The sequence below is a fragment of the Sciurus vulgaris genome, assembly GCF_902686455.1.
Source record: "Sciurus vulgaris genome assembly, chromosome: 5".
In the NCBI taxonomy this organism is placed as follows: Eukaryota; Metazoa; Chordata; class Mammalia; order Rodentia; family Sciuridae; genus Sciurus; species Sciurus vulgaris.
Genome location: NC_136465.1, coordinates 103,018,131 through 103,040,073, shown reverse-complemented (window position 1 = coordinate 103,040,073; position 21,943 = coordinate 103,018,131). Strand labels below are relative to the sequence as shown.

General features: G+C 36.6%; 1 protein-coding gene and 1 long non-coding RNA gene across 3 annotated transcripts in view; one reads left to right on the top strand and one right to left on the bottom strand.

Moving 5' to 3' along the window:
* LOC306660851 overlaps positions 1 to 21,943 on the bottom strand; it is a 198,244-nt gene that overhangs the window by 20,347 nt on the left and 155,954 nt on the right. The window lies entirely within an intron of this gene.
* The window catches only part of SLC2A13 (solute carrier family 2 member 13), a 332,293-nt gene that overhangs the window by 160,613 nt on the left and 149,737 nt on the right, over positions 1 to 21,943 (top strand). The window lies entirely within an intron of this gene.

Genomic DNA, 21,943 nt, shown 5'->3' with positions numbered 1-21,943 from the left:
GGCAAGCACTCTACCACTGAGTCACAGCCTCAGCCCTGGCATTGAGTTGTTTGAGTTCTTTATTCTGGATATTAAGTCCCTGTCAGAGAAGCAACTGGCAAAGATTTTCTCCCATTCTGTAGCTTCCCTCTTCACTCTTGTTTCCTTTGCTGTGCAGAAGCTTTTTAATTTGATGGTATTCCACTTATTGAATCTTGATTTTTATTTCTTTAGCTTTGTTGAGGAAGTTGGTGCCTGTACCTCTAAGATTAAGTGTTGACCTTGTGTATTTTTCTAGCAGTTGCAAGGTTGCTGGTCTAATTTCTAACTCTTTGATGAATTTTGATTTTAATTTTGTGCAGAGTCAAAGATAGACCTAATTTCATTCTTCTACATATAGATATCCAGTTTTCCTAGAACATTTGTTAAAAAGACTGTTTTTTTCTTCAACACATATTTTTGGTACCCTTGTCAAAAATTAGATGACTGTATATATGTCTGTATCTTCTATTCTTTGTGTCTTCTGTTTCCTTGATCTTCATGTCTACTTTGATGCCAATATCATGCTGTTTTTGTTATTATATCTCTGTAGTATAATTTCAGATGAGGTTTTTGTGGTGGTTTTTTGTTTGTTTGTTTGGTACCAGGGATTGAACCCAAGGGCGCTCTATCACCGAGCCATTCCCAGTCCTTTTTTATATTTTACTTACAGACAGGGTCTTGCTGAGTTGATTAGGGCCTCACTAAGTTGCTGAGGCTGACTTTGAATTCATGACCCTCCTGTCTTAGCCTCCCCAGCTTCTGGGATTACAGGTATGCGCCACCTTGCCAGACTTGAGATCAGGTATTGTGATGTCTCCTGTGTCAATTTTCTTATTCAGAATTGCTTTGGTATTCTGGCTCTCTTTCTTCCAAATGAATTTAAGGATTGTTTTTTCCTAGTTCGGTGAAGTATGTCATTGTGATTTTGATGGGAATTGCATTGAATCTGTATATTGCTTTTGGTAGTATGGCTATTTTGACAATATTAATTCTGCCTGTCCAAAACATGGGAGGTCTTTATATCTTCTGAGGTCCTCTTCAATTTCTTTGTTCAGTTTTCATTATGGAGATCTTTTACTTCTTTTGTTAGATTGATTCCCAGGATTTTTTTGTTGCTTTTTCTTTTTCTTTTCTTTCTTTTTTCTCAGGATATTGTGAATGGTTTTCCTGATTTCTTTCTCAGATGAATCACTGTTGGATATACTAAAGCTATTGTTTTACGAGTGTTTATCTTATATCCAGCTACTTTGCTAGATTCATTTATTAGCCTTGGGAGTGTTCTTGTGGAATTTTTTGGGCCTTCTAGATATAGGGTCATGTCATCAGGAAAAGGTGATAGTTTGACTTTATCTTTTCCTATTTGTATCCCTTTAATTAATTAAGTCCTTCCTTCCTTCTTTCCTTCCTTCCTTCCTTCCTTCCTTCCTTCCTTCCTTCCTTCCTTCCTTCCTTCCTCCTTCCCTCCCTCCCACCAGGGATTGCAGCCCTATTTTATATTTTATTTAGAGACAAGGTCTCACTGAGTTGCTTAGTGCCTTGCTGTTGCTGAGGCTGACTTTGAATTTGTGATCCTCCTGCCTCAGCCTCCTGAGCCGTTAGAATTACATGTGTATGCCACCGCACCCAGCTCCCTTTAATTTCTTTCTCTTGCCTGATTGCTTTGGCTTGAGTTTCAAGGACTCTATTGAATAGAAGTGGTAAGACTAAACATCCTTGTCTGGTTCCTGATTTTAGAGGAAATGCTTTCAGTTTTTCTCCATTCAGTATGATGTTGACTTTGGGTTTGTTGTATACAGCCTTTATAATGTTGAGTTCTTTTCCAATGTTAAGTTCTTTCTATCCCTAGTTTCTCTAGTGATTTTAACATGAACAGTTGCTGTATTTTATCAAAGGCCTTTTCTGTAACTATAGAGATGATCATATGTTCTTATTCTTAATTCTGTTTATGTGATGAATTACATTTATTGATTTGTGTATGTTGAACCAAACTTGGATTTCGGGGATAGAGACCCACTGGTCATGGTGTATTATCTTAATATGTTTTTTATGCAGTAGTCTAATGCTTTAATGAGGATTTTTGCATCTATGTTCATTAGCAATGTTGGTTTGTAGTTTTCATTTTAGATGTGTGTTTGTCTCATCTTGTTATCAGGGTTATACTTGCTTCATAGAATGTACTTGGAGTGTACTTGGGGGTATTCTTTCCCTTTAAATTTCATGAGATGTTTTGAGAAAGACTGATGTTGTTCTTTGAAACGTCAGGTAGAACTCTCCTCAGAATCTTTCTGGTCCTGGGCTTCTCTTTGTTGGTAGGCTTTTAATAGCTTTTTCAATTTCATTACTTGCTGTTGGTCTGTTTAGGTTTCTGTAACTTCTTGTTTTGATTGGGCAGTTATGTGTGTCTAGAAATTTGTCAGTGTGTCCTAGATTTTGCAATTCTTGTAGGGTATATTTTCAAAATAATTTCCAATGATTTTCTGGATTTCAGATGTGTTTGTGGTGATTTCTCCTTTTTCATCTTTGATTTTGTTAATTTTGGTCTTCTCGCTTTCTCTTGGTTAGTTTTACTGGGGGTTTATCAGTTTTATTTATCTTTTTGAATAACCAATTTTTGTTGCATTGATCCTATGTATTTTTTTAATTCTCAAGTTCATTGATCTTGACTTTGATTTTTTTTATATCCTTTATTCTGTTTTAGAGATTAGGTTTTTTTTTTGGCCAAAAGTCTTGAGGTGGAGCATAAGCTGATTTGGGATCTGTGTTTTTGATGCAGGTGATCAATGCAATAAATGTACTTCATAGACCTGCTTTCATAGCCCAGATTTTGGTATATTATAATATTGTTTTCATTGTTTCTAAGAGTTTGATTTCTTCTCTCATTTCTCCTGTGATCCATTCTTCATTCAAAAGAGTATTGTGAAATCTTTATGTACTTGTGTGTTATTTTTCTTGCTGTTGATTTTTAGTTTCATTCATTTATGGTCTGATAGGATGCATGGGATTATATCTATTTTTGTTTTGTTTTGTTTGTGTTTGCTAAGACTTATTGAGGCCACTTATTGTGGTCTAGAATATGGTCTGTTTTGGAAAAGTTTCCATGAACTGCTGAGAAGGTACATTCAGATGTTTTGGGGTGGAATATTCTGTAGATGTCTGTTAGATCCATTTGATTTATACTGTATTTTAGGTTGGATATATATTTATTGTTTTTTTGCTTTGATGACTTATCGGTAATAAGTGTGTGTTTAAATCACTCAGTATTAATGTATTAGACTCTATCTGGGATTTAATGTCAGAGTATTTTTAAAATATAATTAGGTGTACTGATATTTGGGGCATATATATTTTCTATCAATTTATCTTTCTCTTGAACTGTTCCCTTTACTAGGATGTAACAGTCACCTTTTTTTCTTTTGATTAAATTTTGCTTGAAATCACCATTGTCAGGTATGAGAATAAAAACTCTGGTTTATTTATGGACTATTTGCATGAAATATTTTTTCCCATCTTTTACCTGCAATCTATGAATGTCTCTGCCTATGAAAAGAATGTCTTGCAAACAACATATAGTTGGATCTCCTTTTATGATACATTTTGATAATATGTGTCTTTTAACTGGGGAGTTGAGACCATTTATATTCAGTGTTGAAATGGATATGTGTTTCTGGTTTACTGTAATTTTGATTTTTTGTTGTGTTTAATTCTTTCTTGATTCCCTTTTACATGATTAGTCTTCTATTGATCTTTAGCTGAGAGTTTTGGGATTCATTTTTAGGTTGTTCTGTGTGTAGTTTATTTTTGAGAATGTGTTGTAATACTGGCTTAGTTGTCATGAATTCTTTTTGTTTATCCTTGTCATGGAAATATTTTATTTCCCTATGAAATATGAAGGAGGACTTTTATGGGTATAGCAATCTTGATTGGCAGTTTTCTTTCACAGGTTGGAACATCTCATTCCAGGACCTCCTGCTTTCATTGTCTGAGTTGAGAAGTCAGAAGTTTCCCTTTAAATTTGACCTGGTGTTTCTGTCTTGCAGCTTTTAATATTCTTTCCTTGTTTTATAAGTTAGGCATTTTGATTATGATCTGTCTTGGAGGGTCTACGTGGTATCCAGTATGCCTCCTGTATGTGGATGTCTTTCTTCCTTTCTTACATGGTGAAAGTTTTCTTTGTCTCATTGAAAATGTTCTTAATGCCTTTAGCTTGTGTCTCCATGTTCTGTTCTATTCCAGTGCTTCTCAGATTTGTTCTCTTGATGTTACCCCACAGTTTTTGTATGTTCTGATTGTGTTGTTATTTTTTCCCCTTTATTGTATTTTGTGTACTCAGATTCATCTAATCTGTCTTCAAGGCCTGAGGATCTACCTTCCAAGGCTGAAGCTCTGTTTTCTGCACAGTCTAATCTGTTGGTGATGCTTCTGATTGAATTTTTAGTTTGATTTATTGTGTCTTCATTTCCAAGAGTTTTGATTGTTTTCTTCAGTATGTCTATCTCTTTATTGAAATGGCTTTTCATTTCCTGTGTGTGCTCTTTTAATTCATTCCTTAGATCTTTTTTCACTTCATTGAATATTTTAGTGATCAGGGTTTTTTTTTTAATCTTTCTTTGGAGTTTCATCCTTTTCCATATCTGTGGGATCCTTTCTTGGGATTGGTTGATTACATATTTTGGGCTGAGAATTATTTTCCTGCTTCCTCATGTTTTCTGAGGTCCTGGATTTCCACATCAATTGAGTTGCATTCATCTTCCTCTTACATGGTATGTCCTTAGAACCAGAGCTAAACCTGTGTCTTCTGAAGTGGGAGGTGATGAATCAGAATTGCTGAACTCCTATTTTTAAAAGCATCAACTCATGGGCAAATGGAGAGAGAAATTCTAAATGAAAGTAAAATGGCAGTGTCCTCAAAAATGGGTATAAAATGATGTAGGAGACTAGTAGGTATTTATATGGCCTTTAGTAGTAAAAACCAAAGTAGTTGATATAAAAAGTAAGACAAAAAATCGAAGTGTCTGAACTATAGCCTATAAGCTTATGAGTAATTTTACCCTCATCTTAAAAATCAGATAATTATTTAATATTTTTAAAAGATGCAGGTGAGAAATATTACTTTATTGTTATCTACACTATTATAAGTAAATAAGTCTTTAAGATTTATTACTATGCCTACTTTTTTTTAACAGTGACATTTGGGGTGAAAGATAAATGACAAGTTGAAAGCTTTAAAATACATTCACTTCATCTTACTGCTTTCTGGAGAGTTTTAGGTAGATATTAAAATGGAAATAATAATAATTTATCTGTGTATGTAGGACATTTGACCTATTCATTTGTGTGGTGTAGTACATGTCATGCTTCCTAATATGTATGATGAAATCAATAAATTTTGAAGAATAATTTTAAAGAAGTCATTCTTGGTAGATTTACTATAATGTAGTAACACAGATGCATAATTATTTTCTATGTGGAGTCATGAAAGGTGAAGCCCTTTTAACTTGCTAAATGACTGATTCACCTTCCCACCTATTTTGTTGACATAATTTAAAAAAAATACACCATTCTCCTGTGTTTGATTCTGGGAATAATATTCATTTCAGTTGGCTTACTAATTACGTTCTCAAGAATATTTTGAATTTTCTGAGAGACCAAAAATATAGAATATTTCATGTCAATCTTATTTATGTTTATGCGTCTATGTTATTAACACATGCAGAAAAGAAATGAAAGGCATTTTGACTTAATGCATTTTCATTGTATTTCATTTTTGCTATTTGCCTTGATAAGATTTATCAATGCAAGTTATTTTGGGTTTTTAAATATAAAAAACCTTGAAGAAAAATAGAATTATTATAGCTTTAGTGGGGAAAAGAAAGTTAGTAGCATGTTTGTGGCTTCTAACATTTGTATAATATTTTCATGTCTCATAGTTCTATAAAATATATGTAGCTGTACATGTTTTACCTTGTAACAGTGCCATGAAGGGGACAGAATAAGGGTCGAGGAGCTAAAAGATTTTGGAAAAAATTTTTGTTAGATTTTTCCAATTTTGCTTCTTTCACTTAAAAAATTTTTGTTGTAATTATATATACATATATATACACACACACACACACATGTATATGTATACATACATATGTATATTATATGTTGTGTGTGTTTATATTATCTACAAATTATAAGTATATAATGGTAACAAACAAAACTTGCCATTTCATCATCATTAAGTGTAAAATTAATTGGCATTAATTACCTTAATGCTTTTAAAAAACTATTATCAATGTCTGTTTCTGGAACTTTTGCATCATACCAAACAAACTTTGTACCCCTTAAGTAATAATTCCCCACTCCTCTTTCTCATCAGCCTTTCATAACCTCTAATCTATTTTCTGATGTATGAATTTGCCTGTTGTTGGAATCAGACACTTGCCCAGTGTCTTGTCTGATTTAACATACTTTTTCCAAAGTTTATCCTTATTGTATCATATGTCAGAACTCCATTCCTTCTTGTGGTTGAATACTCTTCAATGTGTGGGTTACCATGTTTTATTCTTCCCTTCAGCTGTCAAACCCTTTGGGTTTGAAACTCTGAATTATTGTGAATAATTCTGCAGTGAACATTAGTATACACATGTCTGAGTTCCTATTTTCAATTTTTATTTTGTTTTAAGGACAGAGTCAATATTAACTTATGTAGATTAGAGGCAGTATTGGGGTAAATACTGGGAGGACAGGGTAAGGTGCTGGGTACCTTGGGTAGGGTAAGGTGCTATGTTCAGAAATGGAATGGTGATGTTGTCCAAAACAATTAATGTACTTAATGCCAGTGACGTTCACACTTAAGAATAGCAAAGGGACAAATTTTATGTTTGCCACCTTGCTACTTACTACTTAGAATAATATAAACACACACACACACACACACACACACAAACACACTAGCCCCCCCAAAAAATTAAAGTGAAGGAAGCAAAATTGGAAAATCTAATAAAAATTTTTTCCAAACTTCTTGATTCTATTTTGCATGATAGAAAGTTAACGTTAAAAAAAAAAAAGGTGGGGGGGGGGCTGGGGAAATAGCTCAGTTGGTAGAGTGCTTGCCTTGCAGGCACAAAACCCCAGCACTGCAAAAAAAAAAAAAGAATTGTATTATCCTATATAATCCTGTTTTTAAGGAGTGAAAAGTCCAGAAGTATCATTTCTCAGGCCTTGGATGATGTCATTGGAAGTCTTTCTTCCCACTTCCCCTCCTCCATTTTCTGGTTATCCATGCTTTCTGTTGCCTTAGAGGGAGCCAGCTACTCTTCCCCCAGTAGTTAGAACTAAGAACCTTAGTCCCCTAGCTGGTGCTGATTAATATGACTTGGGACACTGGTCAACACAAATCACCAGTCTCTTTTTTTCAGCAGGACGAAGGAGATATGATACTCCATACGTGGGAGTCTTGGGCCATTCTGCTTGGGGCATGCAAAGATGTGGGGAAGGATTGATCCCAAAGGAACCATAGGGACAAGAATGGGAAACCACAGTGGCTTCATCAGAAAAGGTTGCACTGAACAAGGAAAACATTTTCCTGTCAAAATCAATAGAATAAGAAGGTTCTGCTAAGTATCAGGGATTTCTTTTCTGTGCTTTTCATTTTCAGTTCATCGCAAGCTTTTATATATATGCAAACCTCTAACAATTTAGGCTCTACAGACATTGACATGTTTCTATAGTAAAACTTATGAGGAGCATGACAATGTTGAGAAGTATATGTTACCTTAAAAATGTCAGCAAATCAATAGCAGCACTGGGCTCAAACTGATTGCTAATGTACTTGCATACCTTGATGCCTCTGAGTTGACCTATTATTTATTAGCACATTTTTTTGGATTTATGAAATTTTTATTGTCATATTTAGGTTAAGTTGTTTTCCCATATTGAAAAGTTAATTTCAACATTACATTAGCTGTTATTTGAATGAGTCTTTTGGCATATCTGATTAAATTATGATATAATTTAATTTTCCCTAACCTTAGCTAGAATGTCTAAAACATACAAACAAGAATTACAGGCATATCTGATATGCTCAGTGAGGGTTATTTCATTACAGGTTTTGACTTTTACATACTACCTCATTCATGGCTGAATCAGGATTATGAGTTGCCAAATTAGAGCAATATAAAAATATAATACTTATGCCTTGCACTGACCCTTGTGAGGGATGTTTTGTTCTTCATGGATCGTGGACTGATAAGCAGTAATGTCTGTCACTTGCAAACTCTTTACTCCTGTGCAGGTGATTAGAGGTGCTGAGACCTACCATTACTTTGCCATGTGCATGTGGCTGGGACACATTCTTGTGCTTAAACACACTGAAGGTACCAGAAATGGGTTAAAATGTGACAGTCAAGTCAGAAGAGAGCTGCCTTTCTTGGTCAATGACTTTTTTGAATTAAGAGAAACCTGCTTTTGAAAGGCTCTCCAAGCTGTTACTGGTAACTGAAGATTATCTTTTTCCAGCAACAGAGGAGGAAAATTTGTGCACCTGCAAACAAGTTAATCCCCCAAGGCAAATCCAGCAATCATTCACACTCAGTTCTCACCCTTACATTTCCCCAGCACTAGATACTCCATTAGAAACTTGATGCATAAAACCAAAATCAATTTTTTTTAAATTTTATAGATTTCAGAATCTTTCATAATCTTCTCACAGACTTCTGGTTTTCTGTGTTTGAACTACTCTTGGCAAAAATGTTCACTCAAAGCACTGCTATACTTAGTGCTGATTTTGTTTAGGCTTGCTTATTACACCATCTAATGAGGACTGGAATGAATTTTCTTCTGATTACCTGTCACTAGCTCATGGCCTAGTACCTGGCATTTTAGTAGGCATTATAAAGATGAGATCTCCTGGGGTGGTGGTGTTTGTGTGTGTTTGTATGTACATATACAGAGTGTTAGTCACAGGTGACTTTATTTAATCTTCACAGTACCTTTTGGTATTTGATATGATTATTCTGATTTTACAGAAAAGAAAACTAGAACTTAGTGAAGTGTTTTCCTGAGGTCTTAGAGTCTAGTGATCAGTATGGCTGGGATTAAGAGCCTGGACTTCACCCCAGAGCTCTAAACTTCTCCACTGTCTCTATAAATATTCATTGACCATATGCTTTGTTACACAAAGGAAGGAGAAACTGTGCTGTATCGTTTATTTCAGTCTCTGTCTTTGCGCAGCAGTTCTCCTTGGGATAGAGAATGAGCACAGTGGCACCTCTAACCCTTCAGTCCTCACTTGTCCCTTTCCATAGTATGAGCCATTAATTACAGAGTAATTGAGTTAGATTCACCATTTGATTAGGCATCTCTGTTACTCAGGATAATGTGCTAGGTTTTCTGGGAGATAATTAATATATGAGAATTCACGACCTCTTTCTTATTACTACACATACATAGGTACATTTAGGGATATGATTCTGTTAAGTACAGAAAAAAAGGTTAAAAATATATTTGCACACACATTCTCTGAATACTGGAAGGGTTTAATTTTAAATGGGAGGGGAGGCATTGTAGAATGTCTTGGATGAGGAACAGAACACAGGCCAGATGGGCCTCTTTCCATCAGGATTGGTTTGATACTATTTCACAACCATGGTGAATAACAAAGCTTTTTGAAATAATATTCAGAACTAGTAGGTATATCAAGGTGCCAAGTGTGGTTTAGGAAAAACTGTTGAAGAATTTACTATAATAGCTTTGGAGAATGTGGAAGGATGCTGAGGGAAGCTCTACAGTATTCTTCAGGTCTGGTTATCAGGTCACAAACTATCTGGACATGAGTGAAGAGCACCTTTTAAGTAAGTAAACTCTTACAAAAAAGTGATTTTCACTAAATTATGGCCTTTAGAAAAAGTAAAAGTTACTATTTTTATGAATGTTATAAAATATGGAGCATTCAAAGATGTCCTGTGGTGGTATACTCGTGTCCTTTTAAGCTTTTATGTTATGATCTAAAGCATCATGTTTTACAATTTCCTCAGAACATTTTTACCACACCTGTGGTTTGAAATCTATGTATGTGTTGATGGACATTTTAAATCCTGTGTTAATCACTATCACAGAGACAGCTTAGATGTACAACTAGGTTTTCCTGAAAAACAATGAAAGGAGTAAAAAAATACATAGTTTTAAATATTAGATTGTTTCAGTTATTCCCACTGTAAAAGGTACATTTATGTAACTTAGCGTGTTCCTATCAGTAGTGTCATTTTAAAGATTAGCCAAAAAGAACATCTATTACATATACAGTTTATATTCTTTCATATTAAACTACTCAGTCTACACTCATCCGGAAACTTAAGGTTCAATTATAACCATAATTTTTTAAATTCAAAACTCTGTTGATGCACATTCACCATCCTGTTTTGTAGGTATTTATAATGTATTATAAAATAGTTGAATATTTCTTCCCAGTAATGAACCATTTGTGGCCCCTAGGTCAGATTTCTGATATTTGTAGTCATTGCTAAATATGGGGTAGAGGTTGGCAGAATCTTCCCTGACCCCGTCTAGGACCAACTGTCCGGTTTGCAACAAGGATATAAATGGTGTCTTGTGGAAGAAGAAAAGGGGGATTCTGCCATGTCCAGCATAGATGAGGGAAAGTTTCTGTCAGAGGGCAGTGCTGGCTTTTGATTAGTCACTAAGAAACTGATCTAATTAAATAAACACAAGAACCAGTAATCTTTTTAAATGGGAGGGAGTGTGATGGATTGGACCATGCAAAGATCTGGTCTCAAAACAATATGGAGGAGCCCACCTTCCATTTATTTATAGTCACACAGGTAAAAGGGGACCTGGAGGGGCTTCTTCTAAGGGAAACCGGATGGGGTGGAGTTAGGGAAGCCATTTGCTTAGAGAATTAGCATTTCCTCAGTGATGAGCCACCTCTATGCAGGTCACTTACCCCAGGCTATCTGAAACAGTCTCTCATGACTGCCAGTTCCTGGGAGTCAGATCTCTGTATTCCATGGCTCAGTCATGAATGTCTGATGTGTCTAAACTTGATGGCTCCACACAATGTCTGATGTGGAATTGTTTTATGTAAATAGAATAATTTTAGAGATTATGATGTGAAAAAAAATTCCTGTAAACCATGAAAAGATCCTAATTAATCAAGGAATTTTTAAGAAACAAAAGCCAGGGAAGCACTAATATGAAATGATTTGAGCACAACTCTAGACTCAAGCTATGTAAGTTGAGTGAGGTTGCAGTATCATTTGGCTAGGGTTTACTTCACTTTGGCGAAGGTTTATAATAATTCCATGCTACTTAGATATTAATGCCTATAATACATATACAGTACCATCGGGGTACACCAAGCATAGTGGAGAAAGTCCTTCCAAAAAAAGGACACAGAATATTTCTCAGCATCCTGTGCAACAGGTAAGGTTCTTGGCATTGGTATGCTTTTTGAGAACAGAGTGATTGCTGTCTTCAAGCTTAAGTTCTGGTAGAAAATAGTCAAAAACTTAAAGAAATTACCTAATATTTATAAGGTGATAAAACATGATAGCTAAAATAAAGTAGGGAGTGGATTTTAGAGGAGTAGAGGGAGGTCTCACTGGGAAGGAGACGTTTGAAGAATTGAGGGACTAGGCTACCTGTAGTCTTGGTGGAAGAGCACTCCAAGTGGAGAGCAGAAGTTGTGCAGAGATGCTGAGGAGATATTTCGGGAGGGGTGGTAAGCACCAAGGAGACCAGAAGGCTGGCAGTGAATGAGCAAGGGGAGATGAGGTCAGTCATGTAACAGGTGGGGTGTAGGAGCTGAAATGTGCAAGACTGGGCTGGGGTTGGTTTTAGGGAGGATGGGAACATCAGTTTTGCACACATTAAGTTTCACTTTCAATAGGTAATATATAAATGGAGCATGAGGAGTTAGACAAGAGAGTTTAATGGAGCTGTCCAGACTGAGGATATGTACCTAGGAGCAAGCAACAGGTAGATAGTATTTAAAGCCACGAGATTGGAGTAAGCACTAAAGCTAAGTGCAAAGAGGTTTAATGATTGATGTCCCTTGGGCTCCTGTGGTGAGAGGAATCTAGCCAAGGAAGAAGAGCTTTTTACAAAGTGCCCTGTCAGAAAAGCCAAGTGGGGAAAAAGGTGGTATCAATGAGGAGTGATCAGCTGGGTCAGATGCTGCTGATAGGCTGGGTAGCATAAGGACTAAGAATTGGCTCATATCAGCGAGGGCATCGATGACCTTGAGATGCAGTGGTATCATTAAAAAGCAAAACAAAACAAAAGAAACACCTTCTCTCTAGCAGCCTGGGGATGTAGTTCAGTAGTAGAGCACTTGCCTCACATGTGTGAGACCCTAGCGCTGGGTGGGGAGGCTTGGCATGGGCTAGCTAGAGATAATGAGAAGAGTCAGAAGCTATGAATGCAGTCAAGTCTTATGTTACCTTTTTTTTTTTTTTTTTTTTTTTTTTAGGGAAATAAGTGGGAGAAATGAGGTCAAGAAAGGTGTATGTTTAAAATGTTAGTGGGACTATTCCAGGAACCAGGTAACAAGTGATGTGGAAGGAAGAGGGGAGAATAACTGGAGTGATATCCTTGAGTAGGCAAAGTGATGATCCTTGAGCAGAAGAGCCTGTGGCAAGACCGAGTGAAGACCAAAAAGTTCATGTGAGAAGGGGGTAGCATAAGTAGGTTGTAGAGTGCCTGCAACTTAGGACGAAAGAGAACCAGACTTTATTGTGTAAATAATGGGAGGCTGGTACAAGTTTCTCAATAAGAGATGGATAGAAGACTCATTTGAGACTGCCAATTTAGCTCAAGTGGACAAGATAATCTGGAAAATGCAGGGACTACAGATGTGGAACCAAAGGAGGACTCTGCAAGTGTGAGTCTGAGCAGTGAGAGAGTGTAAGGCCCTTGAGGAGGAAAGGCAAGAAAGACTGAACCCCGCCCCCCACCCCCACACACAAAAGGACAGTATCTAGAAATATGTGAGCTGATTGGTAAGGATTCTCCAGAGGCACCTGAATTTTCTAACCTTATGCTTGATAAATGGTGAAGTAGTCCTAGGTAGAGAATGTTTACTCTAAAGAGCAGCAATCAATACTTAGTGATTTTTTGTTGTATTTTGATCACAAAAGTTAGTTATTTAGTTAAGATTATAAAATATTATACTAATATCCTTTACTTTGGGGTATCCCCATCTCCTCTGACCTGTGCTCTCATTATACATCTGAGCTCTTTAACTCACTATAATTTGGATACTGTTGTTCACTGAGTCATATTTATTTTTATCTTTCACTCATCCCATCGAAAGCATTGTTGGTTTCTTATTCATCTTTACATGTGGACAAAGTAGACAGTATGCTAGCTGAAAGAATGATAAATGCATACATAAGGCATACTTCTTAAAACAGATAGCACTGAGACAACTGGGGATATCTAAATATGGTTGATATATTTGGTTATATTCTGGAATTATTGTTCTTTGGTGTGCTAAAGGTTGTTTACATGTGTATCTTATGGACCAAATTATGTCTCCCCCTCAACTTGTATGTTGAGACTCTAACACCCAGTGTGACTACTTAGAGACAGGACATTTAAAGTGGTAAGGTTAAATGAGGTTGTATAGGACCCTGATCCAAAAAGACTAATGTCCTTTTGTGAAGAGAAAGGAATACCAGAGCTCTTTATCTCTGTCTAGTTCTTCTCTTGTCCTTTTTCTGTCCTTTTGTCCTCTTTCTGCATTTGCAGAGAAAAGGACACGTGAGAACACAGCAAAAAGTGGCCATCTGTGAGCCAGAAAAAAAGCTCTCACCAGACACTAACCCCCTAGGCCCCTTGACCCAGGAATTTCCAGCCTCACGAACTTTGAGAAATATGTTTCTATTGTTTAAGACCCAGTCTGTGGCATTTTGTCATAACAGCCTGAGGAGACTAATACACTGTGTGGGGTTTTTATTGTTGCTTGTAATTTTAGGTCATATAGGCAAATTTTTTTATTTGTGGGAATTGCATGTAAAATAATTAGAAATAAAGAGTAATAGTGCCTGCAATTTACTTTCCAATGGTGAAGTGAAAGATAAAAACACAGATGGTAGAGGAAGAAAGCAAATATGGAAAAACATTAAAAAGTAAGTAGTGTAAGTCTGTAATCCCAGCAGCTCTAGAGGCTGAGACAGGAGGATCTCAAGTTCAAAGCCAGTCTCAGCAAAAGTGAGGCACTAAGCAACTCAGTGAGACCCTGTCTCTAAGTAAAATACAAAATAGGGCTGGGGATGTGACTCAGTAGTCAAGTGTCCCTGAGTTCAAACCCTGGTGCCTCTCCCCTAAAAAAAAAAGTAAGGGATTGGGGATATAGCTCAGTTGGTAGAGTGCTTGCCTCACAGGCACAAGACCCTGGGTTCAATCCCCAGCACCAAAAAACAAAACAAACAAACAAAAAAAAGTAAGCCTAGGTGTAGTGTGGCAGACTCTGTTCACTGGGCCAGACAGTAAGTACTTTGCCCATTATCACTCACACCACACTGTAAGGACCATAAAGAAGTTCCCGTGCAAAATACATTCTTTGGTTATGATGGAAAAAGAGCATGCCATTGTCCTAGAGGGTAACTGGATGACAGTAATGTTTCGTCCAAATGGAGATATTTTTGAGAATAGAAAGGGGCATTTGTTATGCTTTGGTCAGGACAATAGGTACAAATCACCAAGGATGTGGGATTAAGAAGGCTGTATGTATTTCCTAAGCCTGCTGTAAGATACCACCACAAACTGAATAGTTTTAAAACTACAGAAATGTATTCTCTCACAGTTTTTGAGGCCAAGAGCCTCAAATCAAGGTTTCTGCTGTGTCATGCTCCCTCTTACGCCTCCAGACTCCTTCCGTGCCCCTTCCATCTTCTGGCGATGGCTGGCATCCATTGGCATTCCTAGGTCTGGAGACACATCGCTCCACAGGCTGCCTCCATTGTCATGTCTTTCTTTCCTGAGTTTTGTTTGCTGCCAGAATCTCCCTTTAACCTGCAACCACCCACCCCTGCTACACACACACTTTTTAAAATCAAAGATGCCTGTAACTAGGTCTAGGTTCCACCTTAATTCAGTAAGGCCCCATCCTAACTAATGGTATCTGCAAAGAATCTTTCCAAATAAAATCACATTTGCAGGTTTGGTATAGACATGATTTTGAGGGAACACTGTTAAATATTTTGATTGCTCAAGTGCTCTTATTATATAACGTCTTTTATATATAATAAAAGACTGTGGTATGCTTAAGCAATGAGAAGTTACCAATATAGTGAAAGAAATAAGGTATGTTCCAGACAAGTCTCTGAAAATAATAGGTCAAGGGGGAAAATAAAGGCATTGAGAGGTGGAGCAGAAGATTTTATAGCTGCTAGGTGCTTGAAGTGATGCCTCTTGCCAAGATGAGTCCTAGCTCTTGAAATTGAAATGAGTTCCTCCCCTTTGTTTTAAGCTCTACTTTGTCTTCCTGCTTCCACTTCTTCATTCTGGCTTCTCTGCAGAAAGAAATTGATATCTGTGTGTGAATGTTGATGATAATGGGAAAGTGGAGAGAGCACAGACCTCAGTCAAGTAGGAGGTGAGGTTAGTTACTCATAGGAAGCAGATTGCATAGGGAACAGGTTTTCTTCACAGATACGATATTTATTCCTTTTCAGCATGCACCATGTTTTGTCATCTTCTCAACATGGCAAGGAAATCTTTTTGTTTTTCCATGAAAGAGCCAATAGTGGCAGCATAGTCATGACTGTCTCTAACGGTTTTGTCTGAAGCAGTTCTCCATAAGACTCTTACTTTATACCACACATGCACACACAAAAAGAAATCTTCCATTCTACTCTATTATATATTCATGGTTCTTTTAAATCACTCCTTTCCTCCAAAACCTTGAGTTAAATTGAAACTCAAGTAGGATGTACACTATTAACTTGTGGGATGTTAGACTATCTAAAATAAGGTTGCAACCCTAGGGATGTGAACACCTAGTTGTAGACTGTGTGAGCGTCCTCATACCCTAGATTTGTGGATGTCACATTTAGGAAGCATGGTTGTAACTTTGGTTACTAGTAGTTACTCCAGAATAGTGACTGTATTTCTCAATACTAAGGACTTTGCACATGGTAAGCAGTCAACAAGTGCTTGATTTATGCTTTAACATGCACATTTCTTTATTGCCACTTAAGGTTTTTTTTTTTTTTTTTTTTTGTACATCAGCTTTGTTTTAATCTTTGGAATGATTAAGAAATGAGAAACTGAGGCAGGGAAAAAGAAAAGTTGAGGAAAACTGGGAATAATAGGAAAAGGAAGAGGAGGAAGCTTTAGTAGTCAGTGTTCTCTAGAGAAAAAGACAAACAGAAGCCACGTGTGAATTAGCTCACACAATTATGGAGGCTGAAGAGTCCCACAATCTGCTTTCTCCACATTAGAGACCTGGGAAAGCAGGTCCTGTAATCCAGTCTGAATTGGAAGTCCTGATTTCCAGGCAGCCATGATGTCAGTCTCAGTCCAAGGACAAGAGGAAATGAGATGAGGTATCCCAGTTCAATGAGTGAGGTGAGAAGGAAAAAGGGAACAAAGTCCTTTTTCCTAGGACTTTTTCTTTGGGACACTTAGGGGACTAGGTACTCTCAAATCTGTGAGGACATCTACTTTACTAAGTTCACTAATTTACACCCTCATGGGCAGACCCAAAAATAGTGTTGAATGGGGTCCCCCTTGGTTCACTCAACTCAATACATTCCAATTAAATGAACTGTCACAAAACTGCTATTCAGTTATGCTTGGCCCTGGCTTTTTTCTTGGTTCTAAACCCACTCCTACTTTTGCATATGCTGTTTCTTCCGAATAAAAATTCTTTCTCTTATTTCTGAGCTAATCTCTAAAGACCCCTTTGACCACCGTGTTAAGGTCATGTTCTCAAAGCTCCAAATGTTTCTCTGCAGTCCTTATCACATATAATTTTAGATTTATTTGTACAGGTGTGACTGACACATTGTATCCTGCACTATGCCAGAGCCTCCAGGAGGAGAGAAATCCTACCTGGTTTTTCTCCCAGCATAGTGGATAATCTGCAGCAGGTGCTTGACTGAATGAGTATGTCAGGTGTGTAGTAAGGACTGATGTAATCAGGGGAGATCATTCTCAGGATGTCTTGAGATGATCCAAGATAGAGAGGGAATGAAACTGTTTTCCCAGCCTTGCATATTAGGCAAGGTGAAGCTGGTAGTACTTGTGCATGCCCCAGGGAAACAAATCATCTTGTATTACCAACTGGTAATTTAAATTATACTCTTTTCTTAGGTCTGTAACTACTGAGTTTATTAATTATGTACTCACAGGAACTTAAAATTCTTTATAGAAGTCAGGTTGTTGCTATACTTTCTTGATAGATGTTTTTAATATACAGTGATGGGGTGGACCAAGGCTGACCCAACTACCTGGAGAGGTATATAGTAGTTTATGTTCCCAGGAAACATATATTCAAAGCAAGATTAATTTTATGAGTGTTTTTCTCTTGATATGAAACAGAAAAATAATTAACCTTTATTGTTAATACCATTTAGCTTAGGATGCCAGCATTGTGTGATATTGGGATGTGGATGTAATTAAAACAGCTGAGGCTTCCATATTCAGAATTAAAATTTTAGCAGTAGTAGAAATTAATTTTGACTCTCACTTTTACTTTCCTTAGCAATGAACAAAGAGTTGTTTGTTGTTGTTGTTTTTGTTTTAATGTTTGTAAAGGGAAGCAGTGTTGGCCTTCAATTTTTGGGAAATTTCCTCTCAACCACTGAGAGCAAAGGAGAATTTCAATAAATCTGGGACCCTAATTATGTGATTCTGTGATGTTCTTTGTTATGTATTGCCCCAAATGAGGTCTATCTGTGACATCATGGAAGTTAATATATTCTGTAATTAACACTTCTAAAATTAACATGGCCTCTTAGTAATATTCACCTTAACCATCTAGGAACATTTTGAAGATGCCAGTTTAAACTTTTTCAATTTTGTTCTTTAGTTCCTACAAGTTCTGTTGGATATTCTCAGTGTTAGCCGATCTTTATCCTTTGATGATGATTAGATTTTTGGAAATAGGCAGGAATAAAAGACATTCTCTACCTTTTGGTTTAAGGTGGGTAGTTGAGTCTTCTTTTGATATTCTTTTCATCAAAAATGTTCTATGAATCAGAGATTTGTCATGGTGGAGTCACTTGTTGGGTTCTTTATGTCACTGTGCTCTTCAAGTTTCAAAATTTCTTTACAATGGCTGTGATTAATGTTGGACTCGTGAAATTTGGCATTACATGGTTATTTTTAAGTCAGCAATGGCCTCAGTTGTCACTTTGATGAACCAGTTTGGTCTTGATATTTTTAACCCTAAACTTCTCTGCTTTCTTTCTATGTTAAACTCAAAAACCCTGTTTCATCACTGGCTATTTCTAAGTTCCCAGTGATAGAAGATAATAAATGTCAGGTCTCTCACTCACTGAAAATCAGTGGGCTAATTTTTCAAAAGTTTCTCTACATCCAGGTTTCCTTTCTGAAAGGATGTATATGCTTCGAAGTCTTCAGCAGTGGTTTTTCTCTGATGGAGGCTGGTATCTGAGGATTTTCCTTATTCCTGAGGGGATCTGTAAGGCTGTTTTATGCACCATTGTTACTGTGAGCCCAGGTGAAACCTGCTCTTGACATTGCACTGTCATTCTTTTCCAAACACATTTAATTCACTATCAATATAATTAACTTTACTGAAAATCTGTTGGTTGTGACTCATTGATATGCCAGTAGGAAACATACTAAAGTCGTGTCGTTTGTACGTTAGTATTGCCATCCCATAATGACCCTTTTTTTCCATTGATTTTTTTTCCCCAATCTTCTTCCACAGAAGTATATTGAGTGTACCTATGTATTGAATACTCAATGTATTTAATATATATTCTTCCGTTCTACTAAATGCATATTTGGATCTTTTTTTTTTTTTTTTTCCTTTGTAATATTGATCTGGAAATCTTATCCACTAACTCTTCCCGTTAATGTTAGGTTGTTATATACAATTTTAATTATCTTGAATACTGCATTTTATTCTAATATATTTAGATAACACAGTTAAGTTACAATACTTTTAGTGATAGAGTGTCCAGGTGCCTCCATTTCTTAACTTTTATAAGCAACCCCACAGCAAACATCCCCTTATATATCTCTGTGAAACTGTGGGAATTTCTTTTTCTTTTCTTGTCCCTTCAGCACTTCGGATTTCTCAGGCCCTTTAATCCTGAGCTATGCCCACATAACTTCTTCTTGCTTGAGTCAGGATTTTGATGAGTTTCAAGACTAGCCTAAAACTTCAATCCGCCTGCCTCCACTTCCCAAGTAGCAGGAATGACAGGCATGTGCCACTATCCCAGGCAAGATTTCTTTGTGCTATCTGCCCACGAGTGGAATTTTGGGGTTTTAGAATATTATTCCTAATTTGACCAAGTCTTTTCAGATTACTCTCCACAGATCTGTCATCATTGTGATTATTTGTGTATACAAGTTCCTATTCCACAGTTCCACCCTCCCTAATGCTTTATATTGATCAATCATAAATTTTTTCATCTTGTAGATCTATCTTGTTATCTAGCATTGTAGATTTGCATTTCTCTGACTATGAAACTCATTAATTTTTGGAAGTTTCTCTTTCATGTATTACCATCCATAGGCTTTTTCCCACTTCTCTGTTGGATTTCCTTCCTGATTTGAAGGTGTGTCTTATGTACTATATATAAATTCTTTATAATCTGTAAGTCATGAAAATGAGTCTATCACCTACTTCTGTGTTGTCCTCTGTTGATGTAGCCAAAACGCTTTCATAATTTGTGTATATTAAAGTATCCTTATGAATTTTTTTTTAAATTGGACTCACAGTGGGGAATCCAGTTCTATAGGGAAAGTTTGTTTTTCCATCACCACTTAATAATCTGCCTTGCCACCAGCTTGTTGTGCCATCTGTATAACAGCCTGAGTACATATATACACCTAGATTATGACTGTAACTTGGCACTTTATTCTTCTGCATCATTAATAGGGTTTTAAAAACTTCCACAGTTCTATTCACTGTTAGGTAAATTTTTCGATACTTTATAGATTTTCGTCTTAGTGTGAATATTACTTATTTTTCTATCACATGTTCAGCTTTATTTTCAGTGTAGAGATATGTTACTAGAATTTAAGTGCTGGTTTGTTTGGTCAGGTGTGATATTGCTGCGTTTGAAGGGAGCCTCAGGAACATGGCCTCTGCATTCCAGTAAGCATGGAGCTTACTATAGGTCTTGGTAGCTAACCTTTCTTGAGTTAGGGAAGTTCTCTTTGCTATTCAGCTTTCTTAGCTTTCTAAGTTTTTATAATAGATGGATGGGTGTTTAGTATTATATAAATAGTTAGAAAATGATCTGAGCCTGAAACAAATTTTCATTTTGGGGGTGGGGGTGTAAGGGTTTTGGTTACTATTCCAGGTTCTTAAATAATTACTGATCTCTTCATATTTTCCATTTCTTGTTCTTCCAGTTTAGAATATTTTTTTTCCAAAGTAGACCTGCTCCAGTAATGTATTCAAATCATTGGTTTGTGATTGTTGGTAACAATCATTCATCTGTTTTGTGCTTCATCCACCTAATAGTTGATGATAGTCACAGGAGGGGGAGAGAGAGAGGTTTGTGCAGAGTGTGGGAAGCAGCCTGCGGTGCTGAAGATGACCCACCCAGGCTGTCCATCTCCCAGCATTCCTGGCAGTGCACCTCATTCTCCCTCTTTGGTTTAATTTTCCTCCTCCTGTGTGCCCAATTCTAATTTTTTGATATATTCTTGTCTTTGATGCTTTGAATTGTTAGCCGAGGGACTTTAGTTTGGGTTTCATCTTGGCTTGTTGCCCATAAACTTCTCAGACCCTGTTTCAGGGAAGGGCAAGAGTATTGCAGAAGGCCATGAAAGTGAGCTTTGCATAGAGTCAGCCAAAAAAAAACGAAAAAGAAAAAAAGAATTGAATTTGAGGTGTTGTTTTTGAATTTTAAAAATGATATAAATTGGAGGCTAGAACAAAATCCAAGAAATGGTAAGAGCTGTATAAAATTCCTTTTTTATAAAATAATTTGTCTGACACTTCTTTATCTTGTTTCCTAGCAGGTGTTACATCTAATTTTCATAAAGATAGACAACAGGATTTTTTATGGTCTTCTAAAACAACAAAATAGTGCGCGCACGCACACACACACACACACAAATGCTTAGGACAATAGTTTCTATATTTAGTGATCAAATAAGAAAATAATTGAACTTAAAATAGTCTTAATAAGTGAATGAAACCATCAGGACAATGGTGATGTTCCAGAGGCATCCGAGTTAAATAAAAAGCAGGTATTAATAGTAAATAAAATTTTATTACTATTTTAAGCTAAATATCACTATATCCTTGCCAATGCCAACATTCGCCTGTTTACTCTCTGATGTGCATTCAGTGTCTGTCAGTAACACACGTTAGAAACTAATGTCATCTTAAGCTCATCAGAGATCGATATGATACCTATTCTGATTAAAATAAAAAATGTTGGACAGCCTCTCTCTAAAACCAAACTAATTAAGATACACACACACACACACATACATACCCTCCTCCTCACTCTTCCTCCCTCCCTCTCACCTACCTGCTCCCTCCAGGTTATAATAGTGAATATTTTTTCCCATGAGAGTCAGTGAATCACAGTTTCTTGAAGTTAGAATATGAGGCCTGCAGCTGTCAGATGTGCTCTGTGGCTTCCCAAGGTTGTTGACTTCCTCTGTCATAACAGATGGAGTGCAAGGGAACAGAAGAGAATATCTAACAGAAGGCAGGCACATAACTATTCCAAGTGTATTTATGTGTTAA